General features: G+C 35.1%; 1 long non-coding RNA gene across 1 annotated transcript; it reads left to right on the top strand.

Moving 5' to 3' along the window:
- The first annotated feature begins 1,297 nt into the window (after window positions 1–1,297).
- LOC132622978 (uncharacterized) lies at window positions 1,298–10,608 on the top strand. Its single transcript, XR_009576059.1, has 3 exons — window positions 1,298–1,499; window positions 2,304–2,354; window positions 8,510–10,608. It is a non-coding gene; the product is annotated as an uncharacterized LOC132622978 (long non-coding RNA).
- The last annotated feature ends 1,190 nt before the right edge of the window (window positions 10,609–11,798 follow it).

Below are 11,798 nucleotides of genomic sequence, written 5' to 3'. Positions count from 1 at the left end.
CAGGTGAGTCTTAGCACAGCATTCCATCCTCAGTCCGACGGACAGGCCGAGCGTACTATTCAGACACTGGAAGATATGCTACGGGCCTGTGTTATTGATTTCAGAGGTAGTTCGGATGATCATTTGCCGCTTATTAAATTCGCTTATAATAATAGCTATCATTCCAGCATCCAGATGGCACCGTATGAAGCCCTATATGGTAGAAAGTGCAGATCTCCGATTGGTTGGTTCGATGTGGGTGAAACTAAATTGATCGGGCTAGATATGATTCAGCAAGCAGTTGATAAGGTGAAACTTATTCGGGAGCGGTTGTTAGCAGCCCAGAGTCGACAGAAATCATATGCAGATAAACGACGTCGACCTTTGGAGTTCCAAATTGGTGACTGGGTATTTCTGAAAGTGTCGCCCATGAAAGGTGTAATGAGATTCAGCAGAAAAGGAAAGTTCAGTCCGCGATATATTGGGCCTTATCAGATTATTCGAAAGATAGGCGAGGTCTCCTACGAGCTAGACTTACCATCTGATCTGGAGGCAGTACATCCGGTATTTCATGTATCAATGCTCCGTAAGTGTATTGGCGATCCTTCCAGAATATTCCCTATAGAGGATATCCAGGTAACAGAGGAACTGTCCTATGAAGAACAACCTGTAGCTATTTTGGATCGTCAGGTGAGGAGACTGCGCACCAAAGATGTACCTTCTGTTAAGGTCTTGTGGAGAAACAATAACAGAGAAGAAATGACCTGCGAAGCAGAGGACGAAATGAAGAAGAAGTACCCCCACCTATTTCCTATGCCTACAGGTAATCTAAATTCCGTAATTGGTTATACTGATTAATGAATGATTTATATGTGCTGTCCATATAAATAACCTCCCCCAAAATGCTTGCAAGACCTATAAGGCTAATTTAACATTCGAGGACGAATGTTCTAAAGGGGGGGGGGGGATGTTATATCCCGTATTTTTACATATTCGGAAAACTCGAAATAATTTTGACTTGTAAGAAATAAGGTCATATTTTGATTTTATTTAATATATATGTGTTGTTCATGAAAAATGTTGATGTGGAAATATGGAGGAAGGCCAAGGGCAAAATTGGGAATTTTGGAAATTAGTTTCGGGAATTACAAAATAAGACCCATAACTAATTGGGCTCAAAAGAAAAAGAAAAAAAAGGCCCAATTTATGTGGGGTGGCCGGCCATGGAGGAAAAAAATTTGGCCCAAGCCCATGTAACTAAACCCAAGTAATAAATAAAAGGAAGGAGCTACTTAGTCATCATATCTAGAATATTCAAGACAAAACAAAAGAGAGAGAGAGTGAGAGCAAGGGGGTTCAGCCACCTTAGAGAAAGAGAGAAAAAATTTTGCTCATCAATCTTTGATCCAAAAATCTAAAATTTCTAGTATTCCTACTAAGCTCAAGACCCTCTTCAACGTGGTACAATTATTTTAGCAAGAAAATCACTTTGGTGGCAAGTGAAGAATTTGAAGAAAAAGGTAAAACAATTCTATCTTTTTTGTCATGGAAGAATTATATATATATATATATATATATATATATATATATATATATATATATATTGTAGTATATGGAAATGAAGGTAAAGTATGAAATTTGTGTGTTGTGGGTGTGTGGGTGTGTGGTCGTGTGTGTGGGTGTAGTGAAGGGAGAGGAATTAAATTTATTTAGTATGTTAAATTATGTTGGTGTGGCCTTGTGATGTAAATAGAAGAATAATGGTTCAAGATTGGTATGAAAATTAGTTGTAAGTTGTTGTAGGAAATTATGTGATTTTATTATAGTTTTATGTAATTATGGGAATGGAGTTGTAAGGTGCAAATTGTTGTTGTTGTTGATGAAATTGGAAGATAAAAATGTGTTGTGAATGTTCGTGTCGAAGATTGGAGGTTTCGGGTGAGGTATGGTTTTTGGTGGGATTGTCGGAATATTGTGTAGATTGTTTGAAATTTCCTTGAATTATGTTTGATTAATCTGGAGCTAGTAAATGAATATGTGAGTGGCGATATTGGCTTGAAAAGACGTAGTTGAATCGAATATGATACGCTATGTAGAGAAGAAAGTTATTAATGTTAGAATGCGTTTAAATTGATTCTTGATGACTATTATTATTGTTGTTGGTATTGTTGGTGTGGTTGTTGATGAATTTGGCCGAGTTAAATTCTCAGGGATGTTGAATTTACAGGGGAGATGCTGCCGAAATTTCTGTAGACAAGTACTAGTTAGAATTGAATTTCTAAGTACTTGTAGCTAATGTTTGGTAATTGATAATATTATTGTAGATATTGGAGAGCCCGAGACTTGATTCGGAATTTGATTAGCGAGCGATCGAGGTATGTAAAGCTTACCTTCCCTTCTTTTGGCATGATCCCTTTGCAATGGACAAAAATGTATATGTATGCTTATAAAGAAAATCCCATTCTTAGAACCACTAGGTTGGCCAACATCTTCGACTTCCATAAGCTATTTTATATAGCTTGATACGTCATTATGATGTTTGAAGATTCTAGTCGTTATGCTTCCGAATGTTGTTCAAATGATAACCGAATGACTAAAGTATTTGATGAATGCTTTGATAAGTAAATATGGTCATATGTCTCCGTTTGATTTGATCCATAATGTTATTTGAAAGCTTCTTAATATGAATGATACTTAAATTTTCAAAAATGACCTATGGAATGTTTTTAGAAGGTCTTGTAATTCAAAAGCTCGCAACTTTTGTATACTAATTCCGATTGACTCGATACTTACTTTGAGCCTTCTGATATCAGTATATATATGTATTTATTCGTCGAGTCTTGGAATTTATTTATTTGAATGCATATGGTTTCCTCACTACTTCGTGTCATACCCCATTTTAACCGGGTTAAATTAGAAGTACGACGTATTGATGATTCCTATTTTGTTTATGTTAAGGAGTCGCCACCTAATTATTTACGGTGAATTAGGACACCTAAAGTTTATTAAAGTTATTTTTAAAGTTAGCTCTGTTTAAGGTCTACGAAACTTAAAATTTTAGGTAAGGGTTCAATTAGTCTAAAGGGAAGGTATTAGGCACTCTTTAAAACCCATTAACAATGGTTAACCGACCAGACTTATGATTAGTTAGGCTAAGTGTAAATATAGTATTATAGGAAAGAAAATAGCTTTGTAAATATAAGTGAAGTTACAGACAAATATATAGAAATATTGTTTGAAAATAGGATTTGTAGAAGGTAATAATTTATATAAAAGAGTACTTAAAAATACGACTTATAAAATGTTGTTAAAGCTTTAAACGAAAGTATAATGATGTTGTTTAAAATAATACTTGTAGAGGAGATTCAACAAACGTGAATTTTAGGTAAAGATTATACTGTATGAATATTGTGATGTAGAAAATCTAGACTCGTTTTGTAAATAGGATGTGTTGCACCTCATTTTTACCAAAGGCTAAACAAAGCACAACTTATGGAGCTCTGAAATAGTTAATTATGTACAGAGTCGCCACCTAGCATTTAAGGTATACTAGGGTACCTATAAATTATTAATATATGCAGCTTAACATGGTCTACGAAAATAAGTGAGATTCTAGGTAAGGGTTCAAATTATTTCGAAGGGAAGGTGTTAGGCATCCTTCAGAATCCACAAATGTGGTTCCCGGCTGGACCAATTTAACTATTCGAGGGATGTGTAAAAAGGCTTGATTATTATTTACAAAAATTAGTAGAGTTTAGACTAAAGAATAACTAATATGACTATTCACATAAATAATCGTGCAATACGTATTTTATACATATGTGATATAATAATTATTTTAAAAAAAAATTATGTGCAACTTAAAGGCTTGGGTATGTGAAAAGGGTATAAGGAATGGACATGAAATTATTTTGCATTCAAGGTGAATTAACTAATTTAACTAGCTAAGTATGTACGCCTAATCAATTAATTATGAGAGTACATTCTAAAGCCTAAATATTGAGGCAAATCACCCTATTTATTTACTTAAGTGTGCTAAGCTATTGAATTAAAAACTCTAGCGAAACATGATAACTATAAGAATATTAGCTACGAAAATAATAACTGCCTAATATTGATTTTTCTAAAACACATAAAATTTATATCACCTAAGCAGATCATAAATAAATACCATCAACTTGCACCCTAAAAAGTAAAGTTTCACTATATTTTATGCTTGTATAATTTAATAATGTAAATATATATATATATATATATATATATATATATATATATATATATATATATATATATATATATATATATATATATATATAAACAGAGAATTTAAGAAGCTATTTGAACTTCTTTTGAGTGTCATCTTCAAAAAGTAACTTCGGATACCTGCATGAGACTTAATAAAAATGTTAGTAAGAAAATAAATAACTATCGGATGAATTAAAGAAATAATGAATAAACTTAAAATAAAAAATTCGTCTTTGTACATGAAAGGCCTTGGAAATCGACGGAAATTTCTTCATCGGCCATTTGGGTTTAGCATTCGCCCAAATGAATTTAACTAAATGCGATAAAAAAGTTAAAAGTACCATTGACTGCCAAAAGTTTTTTTTTTTTTTTTTTTGCACAAAGCCAACATTTATTTAGTAAAAGAAATATAAATCAATCCGAACGCAACATAACAGGGATGAATGTAGTACAAAACAAATAGCAAATTAGCCATAGCTATATTACAACCGCAGCAAAAAAAATAAAGATAAAAAATGAACCTATAAACAAAGAAGTAGACCCCCGCTGTAAAAAGGCCTCATAGCCCATGAGCTTTTCCTGCTATTTTTCAGCATTTCAAGCCCCAATAAAATACCCCACCAATTAGTGCAAAAAATACCCCACCATTGTGTCTTCCTTTTCATTTGTACTTTTATTGAAAAACATGGCCCCTATTACCCTATTGCAGTAGTAGTACCCTTTAATTAATTACTTGAAGCAGACATTTAAGTTTCTTAAAGACAATAATAAATTTAGCAGTGGTTTAATGTAACAACAGCAGTGATGGAAAATGTAGTAAAAAACGGGGCAGCCATTTCTCAAACGGAAACAAGGCAGTATATCAATCCAAATAGCAGCAATCGTCATTAAGATGCAGCAGCTAAAACAGATCTAGAGCAACACATAAGCATGTGGCTCACTTGATAAAATTAAAATAGCAAATAACCCAACAGAAACTTAAAATAAAAGTTCATAACAATTGGTCATCTCTATTACGCCAAATCATGCAGCAAACCAACATAAAGGTTTATAAAAAAAATAAAAAAAAATTAAAGAATCAGTCCAACACAGCAAGCAAACATATCCCAACATGCTTGTACGAAAATTTAAAAGAAAACACAGAATATGGTGGAGCCATTGGAGAAGACAACACAGTCACCGATTTTAATGGAAGTTTTCGGCCAGTGGGGTGGTGCTCGTGGTGGGCTTTCTGCCGGAGCTCCGACGGTGGGAGTTCGTCGGGGTTGGCTTGGCGGTGGAGAGAGGACAGCGAAGGAGAAGAGAAAAGGGAAAAATGGGGTCAAGGGCGGCGCTTGGGAGAGGAGTAGTGGTGGCGGCTGTTTGGTTGGAGAGGAAGAGAGAGATGTGGGTTTTGTTTGAAGAAGAGAGAGAGAGAGAGAGAGAGTGAGAGGAGAGAAAAAGTGTTTAGGTTTTTAGAGGGAAGATCTGATATGTGCTTGTGCAAATATGTGTTGGATTGAATACCCCCTCCCTTTTCTTATAATGCAAAATGGCTCCTTGTTTTGTCCAAAGAATAGAAGATTGCACCCTTTTGTCTCCTCAATGCTTACTTTAATCTTTTTCTTAAAAAAAGTGATGAAACCTTGACTTGATCGGATTTTACTCTGCGTTTAAAAATTAATTACTCCGATTTTCTCTGCACAGTCAGACTGTACTAAAATATAGTTAATTAATACATGTATAAATAATAACGCAAGTATAAAATATAAACATTAATGTCTATGATATGAAAATGTATTGCTATAAAATTAAGAAACAATTATTAATTGCACAAAAAATTGTAGTATTACGCTGTACATGTGCAAAATAATGATTCTTGAAAAATGACAATAAATTGAGAAAATTCCTAAAATAAGGATAATCATCAATAAATTGTTGAAAAAATGTAAAAATGTGTAAAAAAAAATGTATTTCGTGCTCTTTAACGAATCAGGGCCCCCCAAAACGTTAATTTTAAGCACGTCGAGCCAAAATTAGGTGTCAACAGGATGTAAAAGAAGCGGGTTTCCTTTCTCTTTCTTTATTAACTTTATTTGACCACTTTCGGCTAAAATACATATAATTGGGTAAATTTTGAAAATGTTCATAAAATATACTCGAATTCGTATTTTTGTGTGTTAGTGACGTTTTGAAACTCCTAAGCCAGTGAGAATGTAAAAATGATTCCTTTAACCCAAAGATATGTAGGCATGCTTTTTGAAAGTCAATTACTCAGATAAATGTTATAGATACTATAAATAGTTTTAAAAATAGAAGTGAATGTAATTTGTGGAATTAACTACCCATTACTAAACTAAAACCCTTAATGTCACTAAAGTTTATCTTAATTAACAAGCACAAATGTTAGTCATACAATACATGTTAAATGCACACAAAAATAAAAAATAGAGGGGTAGATATAATGTGAATGGGCTTGGCCCATTTGGACTGCTGTGATCTGTTTGCGGCTGGGCTTCGTAAGTGGTGTCGTTGAGTTTCAAAGTGAAACTCTTCGGCTCCGGTGTACATGCAAAATAAAGAAAAGTAACAAATTAGAATGACGAGATAACACAATGAAGCAAATGTCCGAATTCGGGATCATATCAAATAATGAGACAAGTATTTGCGATACTAGATCGAAGGGCAATTTATCACAATTCCTCAGCATTTTAAACATGACTAACCAAATATTTAATGACGAACCCTTTCTTTATTTATCATAGAAAATAAAAGAGTAATACTGCCATCTTTAACAAACACATTTCCTGTTTTACCTTAAGAAGCAGCATATATATTTTGAACAAGGCCTCGTGAAGCAACGTCATTATCTATCATAGTTCCATGCTTATTCAATTCAACAAATAGCTATTACTGCTTTAAAATGTTTATTACATCCCCTTTTTTGTGTGCAATGAACTGAGGCGTCGGGGTCTCGAATCTATGCTCGAACTCGAACGAACCCGAACCCGCTTAGAGTAATTAAAGTTTCAACACGAAGAACTGGAAATAGAGTAATTGTCCCCCCACGGCTAAAGTTCACCGGCAAGGAAAATTCAGTGTGGAAGATAGCTTTTTTCCCTAAAACACTGAAATAATTATGTTCCTTTCCTGACGATGTTGAGTCCTTTTCTTTCTTCTTTTTTTTTTTTGATTTCCGGGTTCTCGATCAGATTAAAAAGGAAAGACTTTGTAACGAAAAATGCTCGGGTATTCTAATCTCTGTTTTATTCGGTTTTTCTCATAAAAAAAATCCCCCCTTAAAACGATTCAACTAGGATTATATTTATAGGGTTTCATTTGTATTGAAGAAAAGAGAGGAGCGTATGAGAGAGACAAAGGAGCGGGAAACAGGCGTGGGGGGACAAGGAGAGGTGGAAGTGGCAGGGAACGAGGAAGGTGGAGAGGAGCGTGGGAGAAGAGAGAGGAGAGGAGAAAGAGAATGAGGGAGGCGGCTGAAGGAGTGAAGAGAGAAAGAGAAAAAGGGTAGGGATTAGGGTAGGAAATAAGAAGATTGGGCCGGGTAATTATTTGGTTGGGCTGGACCGGGTAGGGAATAATGTGGGCTGATTATTTGGACTTCATACAGATTGGGCTCAGTCGTTTGGGCCATTTATTAGGCTGAAATTTCTCCTCTATATTAATTATCTTTGGGTTTCTAATTTAATAACTAGTACAACATATACTATGTAAATACAATTAATAATTAATATGTAGAAAAATAAAGATTTTACAAAGTGTTGTCTTGTAATTAATTTAACGATTCCAAACCCGAAAATGAAACGATGACGAACATTTAAAATTTGTGATAAAGTAATGCTCGTAATGTTGAAAATAAAAGTAGCGAAAATAATAGTAGTGAAAATAATAGGGCCGGGTTCCGCTTATATACGGCGTTATGATGTGATATGGCATATGATATGTTCTGATATTGTGATATGATATGATGATACGATATGTTCGGGGATTGTACGGAGATATGAAACCTTCTGGAGTATGATGTGTTGTGGCGCCAGCGTCGGAGTGGCGACCACGTTCCTGAACCCTATGCATGATTTTTATTTGCATCATATATATATATATATATATATATATATATATATATATATATTCAGCACAGGTTTTGATATACTAATTCTGTATCCATTTTCTGTACTCCTCACTTCAGTTATGATTCGGATTTCTGTATTTTCATGTTTTACATACTCAGTACATATTTCGTACTGACCCACCCCCTTTCTTCGGGGGCTGCGTTTCATGCCCGCAGGTGCTGACGTTCGATCAGGTGACCCGCCAGTATAGGATACTTATTCTGCTGTTTGGAGTACTCCTTTTGATTCGGAGCTCATCTTTTTGGTACATATCTTCTGTTATACATGTTCTGTATATATGGCTATTTGGGTACGGCGGGGCCCTATCCCGTCATATGTTTCTGTTATGGTTTGTAGAGGCCTGTAGACATATATGTGGGTCATGGGTCATGTTTGTTCGTTTATGTTTATGATCTGCGCCTTAATGCGGTCCCGTTTGCTATTATGGCCAAAACGGCCCATATGTTTGTATATGTATGTATATCTGGGCGATGTGTATTCCGCTAGCCTACCGGATTTGATATGATGTTTCTGTACGGGCGACCGCTTAAGACGATATTTGTTTTCAGTATCTGTTTAAAATAACGTATGTTAAGTTTGAATAAATCTTTGATATGTCGATCTGGTACGTAAGTCTATTTGGGTGTCCAAATAGGGCACCCGTCGCGGCCCACGAGGCTGGGTCGTGACAGATATACTTGGAGTAAGTGATGCTCCTCAGACGCCTGAGCTATTTGCGACGAGCAGCTCAGGAAGATATTAAGGCTTTTATCATTTACTACCTGAATTGACTCCACTTTTACCTTTGAAATCTGCAATGCAGGTACCAAACGTCAAACAATCTTATGGTGGCACAAACTTTTCTAGTTTTGTTTGAAAACTTCAAATAGTCATTTTCTGTTTAGGCTACTAGATAAGAATTATTATGTCTCCTGCAACATACCTGGAGTTAGTTTCAGCTTTAGAAAAAGAGTGCTAAGTGTTCTAATTGAACTTTGTCATTTATAGCATTGAAGTAATATTCTTTTGTTTGGTCCTCCTTGTACAAGAAGAATGATTGCTGAGGCTGGGGTCACTGGAGCTCTGGTAAATTTCATCAATATCTCAGGGTGTGTTTGGTATGAAGGAAAATGTTTCTTAGAAAACGAATGGGTTTCTTACTTTTTTTTCCAGTGGTAAGTAAAGAAATATTATTCCAAGAACATTATATGTAATCTAGCAAAATACTATGTGGGATGGCGTGGGGAGTGGAGTTCAGCCGTACGGGGGTGGGATGGTCAAGGATTAGGGGTTGGGGATGTTGGCTGGGTGGGGAGGAGAAAATGAACTTGAAATGCCACTTTTGCAACTTATTTTCCCTATTTCCAAAAGGAAAGTCATTTTTAAGGAACTTGTTTTCCTAGAGAACGTTTTTCAAAATATTTTGACCAACCAAAAATGAAATAAATTATCTTGAAAATGTTTTCCTCCATACCAGACACACCCTTAATGTCCTGTATTTTTCAAGGTCATTTTGCACAATAGAAAGAACTTATCAGCAGCTTGTTTTTTGGATGGTTAAATCGGAGCCCTTTTGTTTATTGGCAATGTGAGTTTCTTAAAGTGTTTATATTGGTAATGTGAAAGTTCTTACTGCGCTCGCTGGTCTATTGACTCCGCAAAATGAGTTCTCACAGTGTCCCTTATGGGTCATCTTCTTCTTGTCTGCCGCAGAATCTACGTGTGAATGAACATATTGTCCTGTGGGAGAGTTGTTAGAGAAGGACAAGAAGGTACTTGTGCTCTGCTAGCTGACATAGCCAAAAACATGCCTCTATGTAGTATACACTCCTATTAAATAGTACTTAAAATATATTATAAAACCAATGAAAGGACTATCACTTTGTGCTTAGCACTCTCATTGCAGCGGCCGAACCAGGAATTCTGACAAGGAGATTCGAAAAAATGCATGAATGTATCATCTAGGATTTGAAATTGTAACCTAAAGCGATCTTTAACCACCTTTGACACTACGCTAAAAGCTTTTGTTAAAGGAGGATTTAACAATCTATCTATATACAAAACCTTTTTGCTTTCATTGCCCCTGCTCTGTTGCCTGTTGGTACGTTTCTGTGGTTAGCAGGTTACTGCAAGTGCGATAACTCAATAGCGGAACGTTGAATTTGTGCAGTAGAATCAACTCTATGATGAAAAGTTTCTACAGAGAATATATCCTTGAGCAAAGCAATTATATCTAGGAGTATGAATTATGAACTGTTTATTTTACCAAAATGGTTCTGTTTATACTTCCATTGTCAAATAACTAGAAAACTAAATCTATAGGGACCATTCCTATACAAGCTCGTACAAACAACAGCTGTCAGTCAGGGACACGAGAACTAGACCAAATAATATGAGGCAAGTTAATTATGATGTGACCTACACAACGTGATTTTCCTGTTAATATCCTTTTGGGGTCGAGGAAAATTAGTAGGCCAGTCAAATCAATCAAGTTCTTTTTCATACCTAAATTTGATTAAAGTATTTATGTGTGGTAACTCCAACTTCCAAGTCAATCCCACAATGAACTTAGACGGTTTTAGTATTTGTGATTACAATGACTATTAACTCCATAAGGGGAAACAGAATAAAGGGAAAGATTTAAATAACAGCAGGAATAGATTTAAAGTGATTTAATAATATAAGGTTTGAACCAATATTTGCATATTCATGAAAGAAGTGTTGCTCTGTTGCCTGTGTTTTTTGGTTAGCGGGTGAGTGAATTAAGTGCGACAACTCAATAGTTGAACACTCTTTGTTGCAGTGGAATTAACTTTGTTGGCAAAATGTTCTAAGAGAGGACTTAAACTTTTAGCTATTGTATAAGAATTCATATTGACGGTATATTCTACCAAAATGGTTCAGTATTTTCTAATTTCTAGAAAAGTAATAATCTTTAGGGGCAGTTCCTATACAAACAAGAGTTGTGCTAGTCAGAGACACGAGAACAACTAAACTAAACAAGACATGTTTCTTCGTGTTATTATCATTTGAGGCGTCGATAAAATTACAAGGCCAGTTGAATGTAGAAATCTAATTAAAGATCAACCAAGTTTTTGTTTCCTGACCAATTTTCTTAAAAATATTTGTTTGGTGGTTCAGAGTCAATCACACAAGATCTTGTACAATCACGTTACCTATTTAAATGTCAAAAGGAACATATATAATTGATTTGAAAAGAGAAGAGATCTAGTTTTGAACAAGCAGATATTAGTTTGAACAATTAATAAGAAATGAGAAGCAAGATAAATGAGTTGTTAAACTAAATGGACGGAATTCAAATTCTTGGCGTGTTTCATCGACTTCTAAGGTGTCATGGTATCTTTAGTCATTTGCCCTTAAAAGCATCTTTTGTCCTAAATCAATGGCGTAATAGATGCCAAGAGGGGCCTTTGTTGCTTACTACTTAGATAAGAGTCAAATGCC

The sequence above is a fragment of the Lycium barbarum genome, chromosome 12 (genome assembly GCF_019175385.1).
Source record: "Lycium barbarum isolate Lr01 chromosome 12, ASM1917538v2, whole genome shotgun sequence".
Taxonomy (NCBI): Eukaryota; Viridiplantae; Streptophyta; class Magnoliopsida; order Solanales; family Solanaceae; genus Lycium; species Lycium barbarum.
This window is presented reverse-complemented; position numbering and strand designations above follow the sequence as displayed.